Source organism: Myotis yumanensis, unplaced genomic scaffold, assembly GCF_028538775.1.
Source record: "Myotis yumanensis isolate MYYU_CA2020_CCGP unplaced genomic scaffold, mMyoYum1.0.hap1 SCAF_3, whole genome shotgun sequence".
In the NCBI taxonomy this organism is placed as follows: Eukaryota; Metazoa; Chordata; class Mammalia; order Chiroptera; family Vespertilionidae; genus Myotis; species Myotis yumanensis.
This window is the reverse complement of record NW_027223754.1, coordinates 90,505,390-90,515,654: the sequence shown is the minus strand read 5'-3', so window position 1 is coordinate 90,515,654 and position 10,265 is coordinate 90,505,390. Positions and strand designations below refer to the sequence as shown.

Sequence of the window (10,265 nt, the reverse complement as noted above, 5' to 3'; positions counted from 1 at the left end):
TAGGAATGACTTATGAAGTGTCTATCACACTGGAAGAAAGACTTGACTAGTAATGAAAGAAAAACACTATAGTTAGTTATTCTTTTATTGTTGTTGTTAAGCCTCACCTAAGAATATTGTTTCCATTGATTTTTAGAAAGAATAGAAGGGAGGAAGGGAGAGAGACAGAAACATTAATGTGAGAGAGACACATCCATTGGTTGCCTCCTGCACATGCCCCGATAGGGGCCAAGTATTGAACCTGCAACCCAGGTATGTGCCCTTGATTGGGAATGGAATCCTCAACCCTTCAGTGCATGGGCCAATGCTCTAACCACTGAGAAACACAGGCCAGGGTGAGTTAGTTATTCTTGATAATTTCTGTATGCACTTTATATGCTTGCAAGCACCTTTTAGGACCTACTTGATAATAAAGTGCCTCTAGATCACCTTGGTGCCTCCCCACTGCTCCATCACTGCTGCTATTTTTCATGAATACAATTCTATTTGTGTGCCTCCTGTTTACCCAAACTAAGGAGTTAGTACCCACAAAAGGAGTGCAAATAGTTCCATAATTGTGTGTGTGTGTGTGTGTGTGTGTGTGTGTCTGAATGTGTGTACCTACAGATCTATACAAATCATATTTAGTTTATAATCAATGCCTATAACAGATGCTATTGGTGTCTTGCCCAGGTTCTCTTTATTAGGGAGGTACACTCATCTCCCAGCTTTTGTGAGTGTTGGCTCATAGCAGTTGTCCCCTTCTTTAAGAATTGCCCAGACAGAACAAGAAACATCATGTTCAGGAGCTTATCCACTCCCTAACATCCCACAACCAATGACTGATTTTCATCAGGGCTGTATTAGTTATCTATTTCTCAAAATAAATTATCCCAAAATTTAGTGGCTTAAGATAACAATAAATATTTATTGCCTTACAATTCCTGTGGGTCAGGAATTCTGGAACAGCTTAGCTAAATGATTCTGACCTGGGTCTCTCATGGGTTGCAGTCATCTAAAGACTTGAGGTGGGAAGACCTCTTCCAGGGTGGTTCACTCACCTGGCTGGCAAGATGGTGCTGGTTGTTGTCAGGATGCTCAGTTGCTATAACATGGGCCTCATCCATGGATGCCTGAGACTCCTCATGACTTGACCACTGGCTTTCCCCAGAGTGAGCAACCCAGGAGAACAGGGCAGTGTGGCAAAGCTTTTGATGATTTCACCTCAGAAGCTGCATGGAATCACACAGGCCTTATTCTAATTATTAGAGGCAAGTCACTAACTCCTGCTCACAATCAAGCAGAGAGGAATTAAGCTGCAACTTTTGAAGGAAGGAGATCACAAAATTGAGAACATTAATTAAAACCACCACTGGGACCAACTCTGTAGAGTAATTCACATATCAGAGCTCCTCTGTGAGATCAGTCTGATGGGAGTTTTCAGCTGAGATCAACTGCTTGCTTAGCTTTTCCCCTTCCCTATCTAGCTTTCTTCCCTCCCCTAACCCCCAGAGCCGTCCTCTAATACATCAGTTGAACAAGAATCCTCATTTCAAGCTCGGTTTCTACAGAATCTGTTGTAAGACAAACACATTCTTTAGAAAAGTTATATTCTAAAATATCTGATAACATGATCACTTTCCTCCAATTTTCAGATCTGCAACCTTTCTTTAGCAATATTTTTTAGCCATCCAGGGGCTAAAATGTTTAAAATTCTGGTTTAAAAGGCATGTGGGTGAATGACCTACTGTCTTCAATAGCAATGGCAGCAGCACATTTCCTTAATCTTTTCCAATTGCCAAGCCACAGGAAGGGCGAATGTGTGATTCTGTTAAAGCAGGCCCCACTTTCCTTAAATCCCACATAGAAAATGTAACAAGACAACTTGCAAACTATCTTTAACATCAGTGCTTTTCTCATTTGCCTCTCTTGATTCTAGCATTTCATAGGACCAAGAATCCATGTATATTTGTATTATTCTTTCATCCAATGCACTTTGACTTGTGACCTCATCACTGGTTCTGACCACATTACTGAAGTGGCTCCTCCCTTTAGACCTTCCTAGAAGGAGGTTCTACATCCCAAGACATTAATTTCAATCCTTTTATTACAGGACTTCTCTATGGTACCTGATCAGGTGATTAGCTTCTCCTTAAAACTCTCCTCTCTTGGATTTTGAAGTAGCAGGACATGAGAAAGGTCTGGTATGTTTGGTCTAGATGAAGTAGGTCTAATTGAGTAAAGTGTATTTTCTGAGTAAGGATAGCCTGTAAATGGACCCTCTGGGACCTAATGCAGGGTGGACTGTGGTCAGGATGGGCTGGAGGGAGGGAGAGCAGGAAAGAGGCTACGTGTAGACAGAGGTTTATAGAGCAGGAGCTGCATCCATGGGAGAAAGACCATGGTGGTGAGGGCCAGAAACAGGGCAGGGGATGAGTGACAGGCTTGGGTTCTAGGAGGAAAAGTGGTCACTGCTAGAGATGTAGCCACTGTCCAAAACAAGGCTGGATAGAAAGTGGGCACAGAAACCTAGGAACTGTGGTTTGTAGGGGCCAGCCTTCAGCAATCTGAGCAAGACAGGGAAGGGAGGAATGGGTCTGAAAGCAGCAAGTAGGCAGGCTTACCTTTGCCAGCTCTTTCCCAGCCACACAAGTCTGGGGTACATTGGGAGTACAGCAGATGTCCCTGCTCAAGATGAGATGACGGTGGTGATGAAGAATGCAGTATCATGAGGGTGGATGTTCCTGCTTCCAGGCTTCAGTGAGCACAAATCAATATATCTCTAGATGACATATGGTAATAAAAGATCCAAATCTTCCAAGAGTCTCAGACTAATCATGCTCTTTCTTAGTTTCCCCACAGCTAGTAGCTGTGGCAGGGACTCAGATGAGGCAGAAAAAGGACAGTCTTTCAGCTCTCCTACCTCACCCAGATTTTCTCTGCTTCTACCTCTGGGCATTAAAATAAGATGGTATTGGTGTTAAAGGAAAAAATAAAAAAGGAAAAAAGAAAGAAAGGAAGGAAGGAAGGAAGGAAGGAAGGAAGGAAGGAAGGAAGGAAGGAAGGAAAGAAAATGCTGCCACTGAAAGAAAGCAAAATTCCCCAAACATTACTTTGCATCACACTACTAATCCACCTGATCATATCAGAGATTTGGTTAGCACAAGTTTACAAATATTTTTCAAAAATCATTGACCTGAGAACATTCAAGATGGTGCTGAAGTAGGTGGATCTTGCACTTACCTCCCCCCAGGGCCAAACTGGAAATACAACTAAATTGGGGAACAATCATCCTGAATAACCAAGTGAGGACTAGCTGAAAGGAGTATTATAGCCAAGGATTTGCAGAAGAAGCCATTTTGAGCCTGCACCTACACTACAGCTCACATATCATGGTCAGGGTTTAGCCTCACTGTGAGGCAGTCTGAGGGTCAATCCCACCCACAAATGGGCCAACAGCTATCAAGACTCAATTACAACAGGAAGGCCCACATAATTCACACGAGGGACATTCTTAGAGCACCCAGCTCAGGAGACCAAGAAGACTATACAACTGGGTCCCACAGGACACCTACTCTATAAGGACACCCCAAAAATATTGGTAGTCATAGCAGATAATTATAATACATTAAAAAAACACACACCAAAAAACCCCCCCAAAGATACAAATAAAATGGGGAGACAAAGAAACAAGTCACAAGTGAAAGAGCAGGGGCAATCTCCAGAAAAAGAGCAAAATGAAATGGAGCAAGCAATCCGTCAGATATAGTATTGGTTATAAGGATATTAAAGGCACTTAGTGAGAACAACAGCATCATGAAAAATGACATAGAAATAATGAAAAAGAATCAGTTGGAAATGAAGAATACTGTATCCGACATCAAGAGTACAATGGAAGGAATAAAAAGTAGGTTGGAGCCCTGATTGGTTTGGCTCAGTGGATAGAGCGTCAGCCTGTGGACTCAAGGGCCCCAGGTTTGCGCAGGGGCCATGCTAATCTTCTCTGTATCGTTCCAATTTTAGTATATGTGCTGCCGGAGCGAGCACAAGGCCCCAGGTTTGATTCCGGTTAAGGGCATATGCCTGAGTTGTGGACTCGATCCCCTGTGGGGGAGGGGAGGCGTGCAGGAGGCAGCAGATCAATGATTCCCTCTCATCATTGATGTTTCTATCTCTCTCTTTCTTTCCCTTCCTCTCTGAAATCAATAAAAATATATTTTAAAAAAAGTAGGTTGGAGGAAACAGAAGATTGAATCAGCAATTTGGAAGACAAGGTAGAAAAAATACTCATTCAAAGCGGTAAAAAGAAAAAAGAATTAAAGGGAATGAGAATAGTTTAAGGAGCTATGGGACAACATGAATTATAACAATATCTGCATTATAGGGGTACCAGAAGGAGAAGAGAAAGAGCAAGGGATCGAGAACCTATTTGATGAAATAATGACCCCAAACTTCCCTAACCTGGTGAAGGAAAAAGACATACAAGTCCAGGAAACCCAAGGAGACCCACACCAAACACATCATAATTAAAATGGCAAAGGTTAAAGACAAAGAAAGAATCTTAAAAGCAGTAAGAGAAAAGCAATTACTTACTTATAAGGGAGTTTCCATAAAACTGTCAGCTGACCTCTCAACAGAAACATTTCAGGCCAGAAGGGATTGGCATGAAATGTTCAAAGTGATGAAAGGCAAGGACCTAAAACCGAGACTACTTTACCCAGTAAGGATATAATTAAAAATTGAAGGCGAAATAAAGAGCTTCCCAGACAAGTAAAAGCTAAAGGAGTTTTTTACCACCACCAGTATTGCAAGAAATGTTAAAGGGCCTGCTTCTAGAAGTAGAAGAAAAAGAAGAAGAAAAAAACAAACAAACAAAATGAACAGAGTTAAAAGAATAAAATAGCATAAATACTACCTATCAATAATCACTTTAAATGGAAATGGAAATAAAAGTACATAGGGTAACTGAATGAATAAGAAAACAAGACCCATATATTTGCTGTCTATAAGAGACACACTTCAGAACTAAAGATACATACAGACTAAAAGTAAAGGGGAAAAAAAAATCAACTGAGGTAGCAATACTTATAACTGACAAAATAGACTTTAAAACAAAGGCTGTACTAAGAGACAATGATAAAAAGAACAATCCAATAAGAGTACATAACTCTGGTAAACATTTATGCAGCCAATATAGGAGCACCTAAATATGTAAAGCAAATCTTGATAGACATAAAGGGAGAGATTGACAGTAGGCAGTCATAGTAGGGGATTTTAACATACCAATGACATGAATGGATAGAAAGTCTGCAAGGAAATGTTGGCCTTAAATGACACACTAGATCAGATATATTTAATTGAAATCTTCAGAGTATTTCACCCCAAAGCAGAAGAATATACATTCTTTTCAAGTGCACATGGAACATGTTCTAGGCTAGACCACATATTAGGACACTAACAAGTTTCAATAAATTTAAGGAGATTGAAATAATATCAAGTTCCTTCTCTGACCATAATGATATTTTTAAAAAAATCAACCACAGGAAATACTGAAAACCACACAAACTCATAGAGACTAAATAACATGTTACTAAACAATGAATGGATTAACATGAGATCAAGGAAGAAATAAAAAGCTACCTTGAAACAAATGAAAGTGAGAACACAATAACCCGAAATCTATAGGACACAGTGAAAGCAGTCCTAAGAGAAAAATTCATATCATTACAGGCCTACCTCAGGGAACAAGAAAAATCTCAAATAAACAATCTAACTTTACATTTTATGGAACTAGAAAAAAACAACAAAGTCCAAATTGAGTACGAGGAAGAAAATAAAGATTAGAGCAGAAATAAATAAAATAAGAGTCTAAAAAATACAAAAGATCTATGAAACAATGTGCTGTATCTTTGAAAATATAAACAAGGGTTGTCGGGATGGTGGCTGGAGCCAACATGGAGTCCTTAGTAGGATAAGGGTGAAACTGCTGTTGCCGGCTGCTCCTGTTCTTCCCCCCATCATGTTGGTGCACTTATTTCGGGTCGGGATTCGGGGAGGTACTGTCCTAGGCAGGCCGCTACTCCCCCTCCGCTTCCAGACGTTCTCGACCGTCAGGCACTCTGATGGCCGCCACAGCTCCTATCTCCTCAGGGCTGTGGCCCAGCTGCGGTCCCAGCTCCAGGCTCGCCTCCCTCAAGTGCCACTGGGTCCAGGTCGAAGCCCCTCTTCCTTTTGCTGGGTTGGGGGAGCCCTCCTGGGCCCCATGGTGCTGAGTAAGTACCCCCGCCTCTGCCTTGTGGCGCTGTGTGAGGCAGAAGAGGCTCCTCCTGCCTCCAGACCCTATGACGTGGAGACCCGCTTTAACTGGAAGCTCTTCTGGCAGTTTCTGCGCCCCTACCTGCTGATCCCGGGGGCAGCCATCGTGCTGGCACTGGGTGCGGCACTGGTGAATGTGCAGATCCCGCTACTCCTGGGCCAGCTGGTGGAGATTGTGGCCAAGTACATGAGGGACCACATGGGCAACTTCCTGAAAGAGTCCCGGAGTCTCAGCACCCACCTGCTCCTCCTCTACGGCCTCCAGGGATTGCTGACCTTTGGGTACCTGGTGCTCCTGTCCCGCATCGGTGAGCACATGGCTTTGGACATGCGGAGGGCCCTCTTCAGCAACCTGCTCCGACAAGACATTGCTTTCTTTGATGCTAAAAAGACAGGGCAGCTGGTGAGCCGATTGACAACTGACGTGCAGGAGTTTAAATCGTCCTTCAAACTTGTCATCTCCCAGGGGCTTCGAAGCTGCACCCAGGTGGTTGGCTGCCTGGTGTCCCTGTCCATGCTGTCCACACGCCTCACCCTGCTGATGTTGGTGGCCATGCCCTCCCTGATGGGAGTTGGCACCTTGATGGGCTCAGCTCTCTGAAAATTGTCTCGCCAGTGTCAGGAGCAGATAGCCAGGGCAACAGGTGTAGCGGATGAGGCCCTGGGTAAGGTTCCGACTGTGAGAGCCTTCGCCATGGAGCAGCGGGAAGAGGAACGCTACGGAGCAGAGCTGGAAGGGTCCCGCTGTAAGGCAGAGGCACTGGGCAGAGGCATCGCCCTGTTCCAGGGGCTCTCCAACATCGCCTTCAACTGCATGGTCTTGGGCACCCTCTTTATTGGGGGTTCCCTCGTGGCTGGACAGCAGCTAACCGGGGGAGACCTCATGTCCTTCCTGGTGGCCTCCCAGACGGTGCAGAGGTCCATGGCCAACCTCTCTGTCCTGTTTGGTCAGGTGGTGCGGGGGCTCAGCGCGGGCGCCCGGATGTTTGAGTACATGACTTTGAGCCCGTGCATCCCGCTGTCCGGAGGCGGCTGTGTCCCCAGAGAGCAGCTGCGTGGGTCCATCACGTTTCACCACGTCAGCTTCAGCTACCCCTGCCGCCCCGGCTTCCCGGTCCTCAAAGACTTCACCCTCACGCTGCCCCCTGGCAGGATCGTAGCCCTTGTGGGCCAGTCCGGCGGAGGAAAGACCACCGTGGCTTCCCTGCTTGAGCGCTTCTACGACCCTACGGCAGGCAGGGTCACCCTAGACGGGCAGGACCTGCGGACCCTCGACCCCTCTTGGCTCCGGGGCCAGGTCATCGGCTTCATCAGCCAGGAGCCAGTCCTGTTCGGAACAACAATCATGGAGAACATCCGCTTTGGGAAGCTGGGTGCCTCTGATGAAGAGGTCTACGCAGCTGCCCGGGAAGCCAACGCACACGAGTTCATCACCAGCTTCCCCGAGGGCTACAACACCGTCATCGGTGAACGGGGCACAACCCTGTCTGGTGGCCAGAAGCAGCGCCTGGCCATCGCCCGCGCCCTCATCAAGCAGCCAGCAGTGCTGATCCTGGACGAGGCGACTAGCGCTCTGGATGCGGAGTCCGAGCGGGTCGTGCAGGAGGCCCTGGACCGAGCCAGCACTGGCCGCACTGTGCTGGTCATCGCCCACCGGCTGAGCACCGTATGAGGGGCCCACCACATCGTCGTCATGGCCCAGGGCTGTGTCTGTGATGAGGGGACCCATGAGGAGCTCCTGAAGAAAGGTGGCCTCTATGCCGAGCTCATCAGGATACAGGCCCTGGGTGCCCCGTCTCCTGAGGCCCCCAGAGGCCCCAGGAAAGACCACCCAAAGTCCTGAGAGCAGCCCTCTGCAGTCTGGTCACCGCCAAGCATTAGTGCCCAGGGCTGAGGACTGAGCTCCCCAGAGGGTCGGGCTGGGCTGTGGGCTGCCCCCCTGCCCACAATAAACCCAGGACAAGCCCTGGGCTGGAAGGAAGTTGGAGCTGCTCCCATCGCCTCCCCCACCTACCTCCTGGCTGCCTTCCTTCTGCCAGAGCCACCGAGTCATTGGGCTGCACAGTGAAGGAGGCAGAGTCCTGGGCCCATGCTCTGTTCTCTACCTCCCCCCAGACCCTCCTCCCAGGAGCTCTGCCAGCCTCCCTCCTACCTGACAGCCTAAATTTGTCCAGGCCCCAGCTCTAAGGAGACTACATTCAGGGTTGGGGTGGGTAGAGAATTCACCCTGGGGTTCTCCCCCACACCCATGCCAGACCTCAATTTCCTAGGCTGATCCCAACACCCCTTCATCCCCACTGCCTCGCTGGGCCCTGAAAGAAGGAACCCCCACCTTGGGTCAACCCCTCAAACCCACAAACCCCATCCTCAGAACAATTTCTCTTCCTTCACACAGTCCTTGTTTCTAGATTTCACCTTCCCTTGTCCAAACAGGACGGATGCCTGACAGGCCCTCGGGGAGGGAGAGGAGGAGTGGGCACTGTGGTCCAGCCTGGCTGTCTCACCACTGCCCATGCCCCCCACCTCCCCGAGTCTGTAGACAGCCCCCCTCTACATGAGGACACCAGCCTGAAGGGGACAGAGCAGGAGCCAATACACCCCAAATTACAGCCACAGCCACAGGAGCACATTGTACCAACAGTCCCAAACCACAAGGGAGAGGTTAATGCTAAGCCCCTTGGCCAGACAAAATACAAAACCAGTTGGGGCTCAGGCCAGGGGAAACCGGCAGCCCCAAAGCTTGAATGAGGACCTGGGAGTAGCCTCGGTTTCCCACCAGCCCTCAGGGACGCCCCTCCTGCCTTGGTTCTGCCCACGTCACCTGTCAGCGGGCAACCTTCCCCTTTCACAGCCATGTCCGACTGAGGTACCCACTGAGCCCTGCTCCCTTCGTCGGGGAGAGGGATTGCCTGTGCCAGACCTCTGATGCTGACCAAACATGTTAGGTTTCTCCTGTGGCACAGAGGGTGAGGCATGGTTGGGGGGCAGCAGCAGTTGCAGAAGCAGAGCTCAGGCGTGAGCGCAGGAGCTGGGTGAGGAACTCCATAGCCTCTTCTGTGTGTGAGTCAGGACCAGAAACCACCCAAAATACCACAGCCACAGCCGCCCTGCTTTGCTGCCCCACTCCCTGACCAATGGAGAAATCGCATCCCAGAGCACCCCCGCCCAGGAAGCAGAGCCCAGGGCTGACTTCTGGTTGCTTTGCCAACAAAGCACCTAGTGCTGCCAAGAGCAGGCCTTAAGCCCCCTCCCCCCAGTCCACACTGGCCCCTCCTTCAGGAGAGCCAGCTGGGCCAGTTCCTGCTACTCCAGCCCTGGCCTCGGTCATCTGACACCAGATTCTGGGTCTCCTTAGCCCTTCACGGTGGCCTCTCCAAATCCTGCTCTCACGCCCCGCTCAGCTAGGAAAGTAGTGAGGTCCACGTGTGCCTTCAGCTGGAAGGCCATGAGGTTGGTGCCGTATGGCCTGAACCTGGACCTTTGCTCCTTTGGCTATTCAACATGGATCCTGAGCCTGGCGGTGCTTAATTTTGACAGTTTGTTTTAAGAGTTTCAATGGTAAAGTACTTAAAACTCACAATGCTGCAGCCTCTGAAGGTGGTCAGATCTGGGCAATAAACCGTATTACCCCCAAAAAAAAGAAAAAGAAAAAAAGAAAGAAAGAAAATATAAACAAGATTGATAAACCTTTAACCAGACTCATCAAGAAGAAAAGAAAGAGGATCCAAATAAATAAAATCAGAAATGAAAGAGAAGTGTCAATTGATACCAAAGAAATACAAAGAATTGAAAGAAAATCTTACTAAAAACTATATGCCAACAAATTGGAATATCTGGGGAAAAAAGCATAAATTACTAGAAACACATGATCTACCAAAATTGAATTAGGAAGAATCAGAGAATCTGAATAGACAGATTACAACTAGTGATATTGAAGTAGTAATCAAAAACCTCCCAACAAATAAAAATCC

At 47.6% G+C, this 10,265-nt stretch overlaps 1 non-coding gene and 1 pseudogene across 1 annotated transcript; one reads left to right on the top strand and one right to left on the bottom strand.

The window, feature by feature from the left end:
• Positions 1 to 3,918: 3,918 nt before the first annotated feature.
• On the bottom strand, positions 3,919 to 4,026 carry LOC139007814 (U6 spliceosomal RNA). The gene has a single exon (XR_011470969.1). It is a non-coding gene; the product is annotated as a U6 spliceosomal RNA (small nuclear RNA).
• A 1,791-nt stretch (positions 4,027 to 5,817) lies between these two features.
• Positions 5,818 to 8,174, top strand: LOC139005091 (mitochondrial potassium channel ATP-binding subunit pseudogene; annotated as a pseudogene).
• Positions 8,175 to 10,265: the final 2,091 nt, after the last annotated feature.